This window comes from Cetorhinus maximus, chromosome 28 (genome assembly GCF_964194155.1).
Source record: "Cetorhinus maximus chromosome 28, sCetMax3.hap1.1, whole genome shotgun sequence".
Lineage (NCBI taxonomy): Eukaryota > Metazoa > Chordata > Chondrichthyes > Lamniformes > Cetorhinidae > Cetorhinus > Cetorhinus maximus.
This window is the reverse complement of record NC_135906.1, coordinates 17,688,003-17,700,397: the sequence shown is the minus strand read 5'-3', so window position 1 is coordinate 17,700,397 and position 12,395 is coordinate 17,688,003. Positions and strand designations below refer to the sequence as shown.

General features: G+C 43.8%; 1 protein-coding gene and 1 non-coding gene across 4 annotated transcripts in view; one reads left to right on the top strand and one right to left on the bottom strand.

Annotated features, from left to right (window-relative positions):
* Positions 1-12,395, bottom strand: part of LOC144668875 (sphingosine 1-phosphate receptor 1-like) — a 125,147-nt gene that overhangs the window by 38,182 nt on the left and 74,570 nt on the right. The gene's annotated exons all lie outside the window — the stretch shown is intronic.
* Positions 741-813, top strand: trnat-ugu (transfer RNA threonine (anticodon UGU)). The gene has a single exon. It is a non-coding gene; the product is annotated as a tRNA-Thr (tRNA).

Here is a 12,395-nt window from a genome sequence, read left to right as displayed (position 1 = left end):
GGTAAGCTACCCACAGAGTCAAAACTGTCACCTTTGTCCACCCTGTTCTAGTCTCTGGCCTCTATTAGGAAAGAATTCCCCATTAACCTGGAAGATATCTTCACCCTAAAGGGCATGACCTTGAGTTCATACAGTTGTGAGGGTGTGGCAAATGCAGAGCAAAACCAGTCACCATCATCAACTGCCGGTAACACTTTATCAGATTGGTAGCTAACAGTCCCTAACTTCTCAAGGATCACCTCTGTCAGAGTCACAGGGTATGCACCAGTATATGTTAAGTCATCGAGTTTCCTGAAGTTCATTTGTCCTTCGAAATGGTACTACAGGTGAGACTCAAAGCCTGTGTGTTGGGGCACATCACTCTCAAATTTAAAATTCCTTCACTTTTCTCTAAGGATGACACAAAACTCAGAATTGTAGACAACAATGAGGGGAATAGTGGTGGAATTCAGGAGGATGAATTGGAAAACTGGTAAAATGGCTGACACATGGCAGATTTCAATAAGGGAGGTGGTGGTGGCATAGTGGTATTGTCACTAGCTATTATCCCTGAGACCCAGGCTAATGCTTTGGGGACCTGAGTTTGAATCCCACCATGGCAAGTGGGAAACTTGAATTCAATAAAAATCTGGAATTAAAGATCTGATGACGAAACCATTGCTGATTGTCATAAAAGCCCCATCTGATTCACTAATGCCCTTTTTAGGGAAGGAAGTCTGCCATCCTTAAAAATGGCATCTGGCTCCATAGCTCAATGGTTAGAGCACTGGCCTTGTAAATCAGGGGTTGTGAGTTCAATTCTAGCTGGGGCCTGTGATTGAAATTTATAAAGGTTTCTTGATGGTGGTTAGCATTTGGCACTCTCACTGCTACGACCCAGTTTGATTCCTGATCAGTAAGTAGCCGTGTAATTCTCCTATTAAAACAACTTTATTAACTTGTCAAAGTGGCTTAGCTGGTAGCAGTCTTGTCTCTGAACCACAGGGTTCTGGATTCAAATCCCACTTCAGGGCTTGAACATAACTTCTAAGGCTGACAAGCAAGTGCAGTATTGAGGGAGTGCTGTACTGCTGGAGGTGTTGTCTTGAGTCTGGGAAGTGTCCTGCAGTCAGTTCTTCTTGAAAATAACAAGAATGACATCGCGAGAGAGCAGCGGAGAGATCAGAACCTGCGTGAGTGCGGGGAAGCTTCATAAAGTGACGTTAGCACAAAGGTGAGAACTGATTGGTGGATAAGGTTTTTTTTCTCCAGTTTAAAATAGATTAAGCTAAGGGAAGGTAAGGGTTCTAGTTTTTATTTAAAGTGCATAAATAATTTAATGTTTTTTTACTGTATTTAATTTAAAGTAAGGGTTTATTTTCAACTAGAGGCACGGCAAGGCAACTCAGTCCTGTGTTATGTACCGCCTGCAACATGTGGGAAGTCCTAGACACTCCTTGCGCTCTGACCGACCACGTGTGCAGGAAGTGCCACCAGCTGCAGCTACTTGAGCTCTGAGTTTCGGAGCTTGAGCGGCAGCTGGAGGCACTGAGGTGCATCCGCAAGGCTGAGAGTTTCGTGGATAGCACGTTTTTAGACGTGGTCACCCCACCACTTATGGAAGTGCAGATATAGAGGGAATGGGTGACCGTCAGTCAGAAGAAAGGTGTCATGCAGGTAGTCAGGAAATCCCCAGGGTGCATCTTGCTTGAGAACTGTTTTTCTGTGTTGGAAAACGGTGTGAGTGATGGTCCCTCTGTGGAGTGCAGCCATGCTCATGGCACTGAGAGTGGCTCAGCTGCACAGGGGAGAGGAAGAGCAATAGTGTTAGGAGACTCGATAGTAAGGGGAACAGACAGGCGTTCCTGTGGCCGTAGACGTGACTCCATGATGGTATGTTGCCTCCCTGGTGCCAGGGTCAAAGATGTCACTGAACGGCTGCAGGGCATTCTAAAGGGGGAGGGCAAACAGACAGAGATCGTGGTACAGATTGGCACCAATGACATAGGCAGAAAGAGGGATGAGGTCCTGCAAGCAGAATTTAGGGAGCTAGGAAACAGATAAAAAAACAGGACCTCAAAGGTACTGATCTTTGGATTACTTGCGGTGCCATGCGCTAGTGAGTATAGAAATAGGAGGTTAGTGCAGATGAAAGTGTGGCTGGAGAGATGGTGCAGGAGGGAGGGCTTTAGATTTCTGGGACATTGGGACCATTGCAGGGGGCGGTGGGACATGTACAAGGCGGGTGGGTTGCACCTGAACCGGAATAGGACCAACATCCTTGTGGGGAGGCTTGCTAGTGCTGGTGAGGAGGGTTAAAACTAACTTGGCAGGGGGATGGGATCCTGAGAGGAGGTTCAGCAGGAGGAGATGCACAGCCAAAATTAGAAGAGAGAACAAGTGAGTCTGGAAGGCATAGAGATTGTAGGCCAGTTAAGGCACAAGGGAGTTTGGCAAGGTTGGATGGTATTTATTTTAATGCAAGGAGTCTGACAAATAAGGCAGATGAGGCACAAATTAACGCATGGAAGTATGATGTCATTGCTCTCACAAAGTCATGGTTGAGAGAGGGGCAGGATTGGCAGCTCAATATTCTAGGATATAGGGTCTTCAGGCGAGGCAGGGAAGGAGGTAAAAGAAGAGAGGGTATCGCAGTATTGATCAAGGAATCAATTACAGCAGTAAGGAGGGATGACATCTTAGAAGGCTGCTCAAATGAAACCATATGGGTAGAACTGAAAAACAAAAAAGGAGCAGTCACATTGCTGGGAGTGTACAATAGGCCCCCAAACAGTCAGAGAAATAGAAGAGCAGATATGTAGGCAAATTTCAGAGAAGTGTAAAATTAATAGGGTAGTAATAGTGGGGGATTTCAACTTCCCCCAACATTAACTGGGTTAGCCATAGTGTGATATTTTTAGAGGGAGTGGAATTCTTAAAGTGCATCCAGGAGAGCTTTTTAAGCCAGTACATAGAAGGTCCTACAAGAGAGGGGTCGGTCCTGAACTTAATTTTAGGGAATGAAGCCAGGCAAGCGGTAGAGGTATCAGTGGGGGAGCATTTTGCAGGTAGTGATCATAACTCCGTTCGATTCAAGGTTGTTATGGAAAAGGACAAGGATGGGCCAGAAATCAGTGTTCTAAATTGGGGGAAGGCTGATTTTAATAAGATCAGTTATGATTTGGCCAGAGTGGACTGGGAGCAGCTACTTTTAGGTAAATCTGCGTCAGAGCAGTGGGACTCATTCAAGAAGGAAATAGGGAGAGTGCAGGGCCAACATATTCCAGTAAAGACAAAGGGTGGGACCAACAAATCCAGGGAACCCTGGATGTCGAGGGATGTACAGGATTGGATAAAGAGAAAAAGGGAGGCTTATGGCAGATACCGAGGGCTCAAAACAGTGGAAGCCCGGGAGGACTATAGAATGTGTAGGGGGGAACTTAAGAAGGAAATTAGGAGAGCAAAATGGGGGCATGAAAAAACATTGGAGGGTAAAATAAAGGAAAATCCAAAGTTATTTTACAAGTACATTAAGAGTAAGAGGATAACTAGGGAAAGAGTAGGGCCCATTAAGGACCATAGTGGTAATTTGTGTGTGGAGCCGGAAGATGTATGTAGGGTTCTAAATGAATACTTTGTGTCTGTGTTCACAAGTGAGAGGGACAACGTGGGTATGGAAATCAGGCAGAAGGACTGTGATATAATTAAAGAAATTAGCATAGAAAGGGAGGAGGTTCTAAGTGGTCTGGCCGGCTTAAAAGTAGATAAATCTCCAGGCCCAGGTGAAATGTATCCCAGGCTGTTGAGTGAGGCAAGGGAGGAGATAGCAGGGGTGCTGGTAATAATTTTCAATACCTCTCTGGCCACAGGAGAGATGCCAGAGGACTGGAGGACAGCCAATGTGGTATCATTATTCAAGAAGGGAGGAAGGGATAAAGCAGGGAACTACAAGCCAGTCAGTCTAACCTCAGTGGTGGGGAAACTATTGGAAGCAATTCTGAGGGACAGAATTAATCTACACTTGGAGAGGCAGGGATTAATCAAGGACAGTCAGCATGGTTTTGTTAAAGGGAGGTCATGTCTGACCAATTTGATTGAATTTTTTGAAGAAGTGTGTAGATGAGGGCAATGCTTTTGACGTAGTCTACTTGGACTTCAGCAAGGCTTTTGATAAGGTCCCTCATGGGAGACTGATAATGAAGGTAAGAGCCCATGGGATCCAAGGCAATCTGGCAAATTGGATCCAGAATTGGCTGAGTGGCAGGAAGCAGAGGGTGATGGTCGAGGGGTGTTTTTGTGACTGGATGCCTGTGTCCAGTGGGGTTCCACAGGGATCGATGTTGGGTCCTTTGCTGTTTGTGGTATATATAAATGATTTAGACTTGAATGTAGGAGGGTTGATTGGTAAGTTCGCGGATGACACGAAAATTGGTGAGGTGGTAAATAGTGAGGAGGATAGCCTTAGATTACAGGAGGATATAGACGGGCTGGTCAGATGGGCTGATCAGTGGCAAATGGAATTTAATCCGGTTAAGCGTGAGGTGATGCACTGGGGCAGGGCAAACAAGGCACGGGAATGCACAATGAATGGTAGGATCTTGGGAAGTACTGAGGATCAGAGGGACCTTGGTGTGCATGTCCACCGGTCCCTTAAAGTAGCGGAACAGGTAGATAAAGTGGTTAAGAAGGCATATGGGATACTTGCCTTTATTAGCCGAGACATGGAATATAAGAGCAGGGAGGTTATGCTGGAACTGTATAAAATGCTAGTTAGGCCACAACTACAGTATTGAGTGCAGTTCTGGAATCCGCATTATAGGAAGGATGTGATTCCACTAGAGAGAGTGCAGAGGAGATTTACCAGGATGTTGCCTGGGCTGGAGAGTTTTAGTTATGAGGAGGGATTGGATAGACTGGGATTATTTTCCCTGGAGCAGAGGAGATTAAGGGGGGGACATGATTGAGGTGTATAAAATTGAGGGGCATAGATAGGGTAGACAGGAAGGAACTTTTCCCCTTGGTGGAGGGATCAATAACTAGGGGGCATAGATTTAAGGTAAAGGGCAGGAGGTTTAGAGGGGATGTGAGGAAGAATTTTTTCACCCAGAGGGTGGTGGGAATCTGGAAGTCACTGCCTGAAAGGGTGGCAGAGGCAGAAACCCTCATAACATTTAAGAAGTATTTGGATGTGCACTTGCAATGCCATGGCATACAAGGCTATGGGCCTAGTGCTGGAAAATGGGATTAGAATAGTTAGGTACTTGTTTGACTGGTGCAGATTCGATGGGCCGAAGGACCTTTTTCTGTGCTGTAGACCTCTGACTCTGAAATTTCAACATGGAAGTGTGAAGTGAAACATTTTGGTAGGAAGAATGAGGAGAGGCAATGTAAACTAAATTATACAATATTAAAGTGGATGCAAGAACAGAGAGACTTGTGGGTGCATTTACAAAAATCGTTGAAGGTGGCGGGACAAGTTGAGAAGGCTGTTGAAAAATCTTATGGGACCTTGGGCTTTGTAAATAGAGGCCGATTGGAAAAGCAAAGAAGTTTTGCTTAAACCATTATCAAACACTGGTTAGGCCTCAGTTGAAGTATGTTCAGTTCCAGGAGCTACACAATGTCATAATCTTGCAGAGGGTACAGACTGCAGTGGTTCAAGAAGGTGGTTCACCACCACCTTTTGAAGGGCAGTTAGCTGCTGAGGGACGCACTAAAGCTTGGGGCAGCCACTGCAAAGGCGCAATGGGGAAAGGTCGCTGTCTAAGACCTTTCTGCCACAGTGCACCAAGGGGCTGGGAACTGTTGAGAGCCCCTTGGGCTGTACAGCTCAAAATGAATGTATGCATTGAATACTAATTGTATTATAATTGTATTGAAGCACCTCCGATTGCAACATGATGTATGTTGATAACTCCAATACCATTGTCTGATTGCATTGACTATATTGAAATGATTGTAATATTCATTGATTGATCACAAGGTGCATCAATACAATATGTAAAAGTTGAATCTGATTGTACTTATGTGATGGTGATTTTGAAATGGTTTGGAATGTTCTTCTAGATATTTTATGAATAAAGTATATTTTTCAAAAAAAGACCTTTTTTGAAGGGCAGTTAGGGATGGGCAATAAATGCTGGTCCAGCCAGTGACATCAACATCCCACGAATGGATTAATAAAAAAAAAATTTACTGGAATGGGACTAGGGATGATGGGACTTCAATTATGTGAAAAGACTGTAGAATCTGGGGGTTGTTCCCCTTAAGGCATAATAAGAGGAGATTTGATTGAAAAGTTCAAAATCATGAATGGTTTTGCTGGAGTAGATAAAGGGAAACTGTTTCCAGTGGTACAGTTGTCACAAGAGGACACATCTGGCATAAGAACTAAAGGTGACAAGGAAATGTTTTAACACGAGTTGTTGTGATCTGGAATGAGACCATGATGGGATTTGAACCTTGAATGAGAACTTGAAAATCAAGGTGTTGATCAGCTGGGAGTCAATGTAGGCCATCGAACACAGACCTAGTAGGTGAACTGAACTTGGTGTGAGTTATAGGCTGGAATTTTCCAGCCCCTCTGTGGCAGGACCCACTGCAGGGCATGTGGCGAGTCAGCCAAAAGTCCACTGACTTTCAGCAGGACCGGAAGATCCTAGTGGCAGTCAGGGCAGGGAAATCCCAGCCATAGAGTTGTAAAGGGGGTACCATGGTGGGGGGAAGGGGTGGTGGAAAGAGAGCCAATATTAACATTCAGAAAAGAATTGAATAAATACTAGAACGGCAGGTTTTTGCAGGGAGTGGAACTAATTGGATAGCTGTATGAAAGAGCCTGTCCAGGCAAGATAGGCTGAATGGCTTCCTTCTGTATTCATATGATTCTATGATTGACTCAAAGGACTAGGAGAGAAAAGAGTCATTTAGTTTGATATAAGTTTTTAAAGTATGTAAAAGGTCTATAAGTCAGGCCAAGCAACAACCTGATTTTATTTTACAAAGCTGCATTTCAACATGAACAGAAAAAAAGATCAGTGACCTTGCATGTCAGAATGACGTGATCAGATGCAAAGTATAACAGAAGTGTGCTGCAAGAGCACAGACTCTGCTAATTCTAGAGTGTGGTGACCTCAGTTACAGAGATGGTACATGCAGATCCTGTTAAAGAGGGGCTGCGGCTTTTAGTATGTTACGAAACAGGAATTAGGGTGAAACCTGTAAGTGGAATGACTCCAGCCTAACCTTGATGGAATAGGTGCCCCACCCACTTGAAACATGGGCCTTCAGTGCCACTTTGAAGTAATTTCGAACTATCCCCACACGTCTGAATTATTCCAGTCCCTATCAACAGTGCATTTTTCATCTCCCTTCCCCCTCAATGACGTATCTTGCCCTGTGTATTTTAGACTATTAACTTCACAAGACTTATTAGATTTAAGTGAAACAATAGGCCTCAGTAAACCCAGACGAGTAGCATCTCAGTGTCCCCTTTACAACACCATAACTCACACCAAGTTCAGTTCACCAATCAGGTCTGTGTGCGATGACCTACACTGGCTCCCAGTTGATCAACATCTTGATTTTCAAGTTTTCATTCAGGGTTCAAATCCCTTCATGGCCTCATTTACTTCACTGCCTCATCTTTGTTTACACAGGATTAAATAGGATATATATGATAGAAATAGGCCATTTGGTCCAACCAGTCCAGGTAGCATTTATGCTCCACTCAAGCCTCCTCCTATCTTTCCTCACTTAAATCTATCATCATAACCCTCTATTTCCTTCTCTCCAGTAGTGGATTTACCGTGAAACAAACAGTGTGGTGACATGAGTCCTCCAAACGACAGGGGGCCCCAAAATGTGGGACATTGCTTTAACTCCAGATACCATCTTATTGGAAATGGGTGTTCTACACCTATAATACCAAGTTGGCAAAGAAAAATAAGGTGAAGCCCGCAGGAAATATATCCGACTGGAACATTCTGTGGGACAAGATAAAGTCAGACCTATAAAGGGAATATGATGTGCAGATTGGTGAATTCACGTTGTCTTCTCAAAATTAAACTGAAGTTACTAAGATGAAGACCATTATTTATGATAAATAGTTGACAATGGCACAATTATTTACGCAATTGTCCTTAGACGATTTCAGTGAAAATCGATGTTTGGTGCTTTTGAACTTTTTGCTTTCCACTATAAAATAAACAGCAACACAGATGCTTTGGCCGTAGATCTTCAACAGTTCTTGGACTCATTCCCACACACTGACACTCTACCTTTCTAAAAGTTCCTGGAATACTGCTCCTGTCCATCCCTACTCTACACATCACTGTGCTTTGACTTTCTACTTTCCTGCTGCCTCCAGCCTTCTATCCCCCTTGATTACACTCACAGTTTCTTTGTAAACCTGTAAATATTTTCCAATAGGCTCATAGAGATTTCTACCACTCCCTCATTTATGAATAGAAAGCCAAAGTTTCCACTTTACTCAATTGCTGAAGTTCCAACATGTGCACGTTCCAACTCTGCTCCTCACCCTGGCCTCAGCTTACCAGCAGTTTAAAATCTCAGCCTTTTCTTTGCATCTCCAGTCTGCACTATTCCATAGAAAAAATGCATTTACCTAATTGTCCTAACAGCATCTATAGTGAATTTACTCTAATTACAATTGTATCTTAAGGAATGTTTTATTATTAAAATGTTTGGCTGCAATCAATCCTGATTAGCCTATGTTTAACATAAGCTTGTAAACTCGGTAATACAAAAGTTGACTACCGAACAAAAACAAACAGCGGCCACACACTAAAGGCATTAATTTGTAAAGGTGATATTAGTTTCTTTTTATTTCAGTACATCGTTAGTATTCAGAGTTTTACTTCTGCAATTATCTTTGGCACCATCCAAATCCAATTTTGGAAATTAGCATAATCACAATTGCTTCTAGTATTATTTGTCAGTTTGATCAATTACAATCTCCTCCATGAGCTGAAACAGAAATACGACTAGTCATGCAAGGGAAATTGACATACGTGTAAGCAGAACTGCTGGTTTGCTTGATAAGTTTGTGCAAGGTGATTATAATCACTCTGCAAATTGTTTGGCATCTTCCCAATAAAACACAAATAGATAAATGGATGGTGGCAAACTGTTTTTGGAGGTTTGGATATGCTGGAAGTTAATAAATTGCACAAATAAACTTCCAAATGGGTCTGGATTAAAATACTGACCGTTCAGGATGACGGAAAGGGAAATGACTGGAGAGGGCGCAGTGGTAGCGGGGGTGGAGGGGGGATGTGGGAGTTGAGGGGGAAATGCAGGAGGGAGCAATGGGATAGGTGAATGTTGGAGGGGGAATTATGGTGGGGAATTGGAGGGGAATGGACAGTGGAATGGGAATCGGGAAGGGGTGATGAGGGAGGGGAATACAGGAGGGGAGAGGAGAATGCAGAAGGGAATAATGGGACCCGGAAGGGGGTAATAGAATGGGAAGGGGGAATGAGGGAGCGGATGACTCATAAGAGAAAGGTCATGGGTTGGGAAGAATAATGGGAGTCTTAGTGCAGAAAAGGCTTGGGAGTGAATTAATAGATGCATACAGAATTATTTAGTGTTTGATAGAGTAAATAAACAGAAACTTTTTCCTATGGCAGGATTGTCGGCAACCAGAGGACAAAGATTTCAAATAATTGGCAAATAAGCCAGAGAGTGAGATGAAGATAATTATTTTCACACAGGGGGTTGTTGTGATCTGGAACTCTTTGTCTGATCGGACGGTGGAAACAGATTGAATAGGAACTTGCAAAAAACAATTGACATGCATTTGATTTATGGATTTTTGAGAGGGAAATCATGGTTGACAAACTTACTGGAGTCTTTTGAGGATGTAACTGGCAGAATAGACAAGGGAGAACCAGTGGATGTGGTGTACTTGGATTTTCAGAAAGCTTTTGATAAAGTCCAACATGAGAGGTTAGTGTGTAAAATTAAAGGACATGGGATTGGAGGTAATATATTGGCATAGACTGAGAATTGGTTAGCAGATAGGAAACAGAGTAGGAATAAATGGGTCTTTTTCAGAGTGGTGGGTGGTGACTAGTGGGGTACTGCAGGGATCAGTGCTTGGGCCCCAACTATTCACAATATACATATCAATGATTTGGATGAGGGAACCAAATGTAATATTTCCAGGTTTGCTGATGACAGGAAACTTGGTGGGAATGTGAGCGATGAGGAGGGTGTTAAGAGGCTTCAACGCGATTTAGACAGGTTGAGTGAGTGGGCAAATACATGGCAGATGCAGTATAATGTGGATAAGTGTGAAGTTATCCACTTTGGTAGGAAAAACAGAATGGCAAAGTATTATTTAAATGGTGATAGATTGGGAAATATTGATGTACAAAGGGACCTGGGTGTCCCTGTACACAAATCACTGAAAGCAAGCATGCAGGTGCAGCAAGCAGTTACGAAGGCAAATGGTGTGTTGGCCTTCATTGCGAGAGGACTTAAATACAGGAACAAGGATGTCTCACTGCAACTGAACAGGGCCTTGGTGAGAACACACCTGGAGTATTGTGTCTAGTTTTGGTCGTCTTACCTATGAAAGGATACACTTGCCATAGAGGGATGCAGTGAAAGCTAACCAGACTGATTCCACGGATGGTAGGATTGTCGCATGAGGAGAGATTGGGCCGACTAGGCCTGTATTCATTGGAGTTTAGAAGAATGAGAGGGGAACTCATTGAAGTATATAAAACTCTGACAGGGATGGATAGATTGGATGCAGGGATGATATTTCCTTTGGCTGGGGGTTGAGAACAAGGGGTCACAGTTTCAGGATACGGGGTAGACCATTTAGGACTGAGATGAGGAGAAACTTCTTCACTCAGAGGGTGGTGAACCTTTGGAATTTTCTACCACAGAAGGCTGTGGAGGCCAAGTTACTGAATACATTTAAGAAGAAAATAGATAGATTTCTGGACTCTAAAGGTGTCAAGGGATATGGGGAGAGAGTGGGAGTATGGCATTGAGATAGAGAATCAGCCATTATCATATTGAATGGTGGAGCAGGCTTGAAGGGCCGAATGACCTACTCCTGCTGCTATTTTCTATGTCTCTATGAAGTGGAGGAATTTACAGGGTGCTGGAGAAACAGCTTGGGTAGGCTGGATTAAGCTAGAGAGCTCTTTCAAAGAGCCTACAAAGCCCTGACTGGGTGAATGGCCTCCTAATGTGCTTAAAGATCCTTGATTTTGTAATCACTGCAAATATCAGTGTGAGCAGTGATAATGTGAATTCCCCATGTAAGTAGGTAATGCTATAGTCACTGGCTGTGACCAATAGGCAGCATCGTAGCCTCACATTGTTCCAAACTACTGCATCCTCAGCATCTGCCCGGCAACATTGACACAGCCAGCACACAAATGTTCCGGAGACTTCTCTCCAAACTGGTTGAGAGCCTGGAATTGAGAAAAAGAATGTGCAACAGATGAGGGGAAATGGCTTTGCTAAATCAGAAAATAGGAGCAGGTGTCGGTCATTCGGCCCTTGGAACCTACTTCGCCATTCAATACGATCATGGCTGATTCTCTGTTTCAACACCATGCTCCCACGCAGTCCCCATATCCCTTGACGCCTTTAGGGCCTAGAAATCTATCTATTTCCTTCTTAAATATGCTCTGTGACTTGGCTTTCTGAAGCTATCCAGATGCTCATTTAACCCACTGCTAATTGTGGGATCTTGCTGGACGCGTATTCGTCACTGCGTTACAAAAGTGACTGCACATTGAAAGAGATTCATGGTCTGAGAGGGGCTTTTTGATATCTTGAGGTGTACAGCAATGAGATCCCTTTCATTTTAACTGGTTTAATGTCGCTTAATGGGGAGCTCTTCTCCCCCTCATTTCTGTGTCTGAAAGTAGCGGATTCAAGCTCCCTTCGAGAGATCCGAGACCCATGAGCCAAGCTGATACTTGCTGCATTGTCAGAGGCTCGGTATTGCGGAAGTGCTGCATTGTCTCAGCCTGAGGTGTGGGAGATAAATGTGAATGCTCTTTTTTGCTTGGCTGGGTCCCAACGGGGGGGTGGTGGGCAGGGTGCAAAACTGAAGCTGTGCACAGGGCTCCACTAACTCTAAACCTGCCAGTGCTTCTCTCTTATATGTTTGTCTAGTTTCCCCTTAAATGCATCTCTACCATTTATTTTAACCACTTTCTGTAGGAGCGAGTTCCACATTCATGATACACAAGAGCAGGGAGGTTATGCTGGAACTGTATAAAATGCTGGTTAGGCCACAACTGGACTACTGTGTGCAGTTTTGGTCACCACATTATAGGAAAGGATGTGATTGCACTGGAGAGGGTGTAGAGGAGATTTACCAGGATGCTGCTTGGGCTGGAGGGTCTGAGCTATGAGGAAAG